Raw genomic sequence first — 1,040 nt, forward strand, 5'->3', positions numbered from 1 at the left:
GAGACTCCAACTCAAAAAAAAAAAAAAAAAAGAAAAAAAAGAAAGAATCTCCAAAAAAATTCACTGAAGCTGAATGCAGCCTCTTACAACAATGCTAGTTGGTACACTGAAGCAATGGGCTCCTAGAACACTTACCTAGTAAGAGAAAACTGTACTACAAGGGGCCAGTCCTCTAAAACAAAAATTCCGGGTTTTTTTTGGTCCCCCTGTGTCTGCCCCAGGCTTGCAGTTTGCCTCCACTCTGCTTGTTTCCGTTTGTTTGTTTGTTTATTTATCTATTTACGAGACAGGGTCTTGCTCTGTTGCCCAGGCCAGAGTGCAGTGACCATTCACAGGCAAGATCATTGTGCACTACAGCCTCCAACTCTTGGACTCAAGGAATCCTCCCTCCACAGTCTCCCAAGTAGCTGAAGGTGCATGACACCATGCCTGACTTTCTGTCACTCTTTTAATGTTGCTTTTGGTTCAACAGAAGTTTGTAATTTTTTCTTTTTTGAGTTGGCGTCTCACTCTGTCGCCCAGGTTGAATGCTCACGGCCACCATAGCCTCTACCTGCTGGGCTCTGGTGAAGCTTTCACCTCAGGCTTTCAAGTAGCTGGAGCTACAGGCACACACTACCATGTCTGGCTAACTTTTGATTTATTGTAGAGACGAGGTCTCGCCAAGTTGCCCAGGCTGGTCTCAAACCACTGGACTCAGGCATTCCTCTCACCTCCACCTCCCAAAGTGCTGGGATTACAGGTGTGAGCCACCAAGCCCAGCTAGAAATTTGTAATTTTAATACATTAAAATTAGTGATTTTTTTGGTCCTATTTAAAAATGTTGTTTCCCTCAATCTGAAGTAGCCAGCAGGTGAAAACAATCCAATTGTCCATCAGCAAATTCATAGATAAATTGTGATATTTTTATATGAGATAAAAATGAGGTACAATAAGCTGGGCTCGGTGGCTCAGCCTGTAATCCTATGCCTTGGGAGGCTGAGGTGAGTGGATTGCCTGAGCCCGCGGGTTCGAGACCCGCCTGGGCAACTTGGTGAGAG

Source organism: Carlito syrichta, unplaced genomic scaffold (genome assembly GCF_000164805.1).
Source record: "Carlito syrichta isolate Samal-C Ts95f unplaced genomic scaffold, Tarsius_syrichta-2.0.1 Scaffold98231, whole genome shotgun sequence".
Taxonomy (NCBI): Eukaryota; Metazoa; Chordata; class Mammalia; order Primates; family Tarsiidae; genus Carlito; species Carlito syrichta.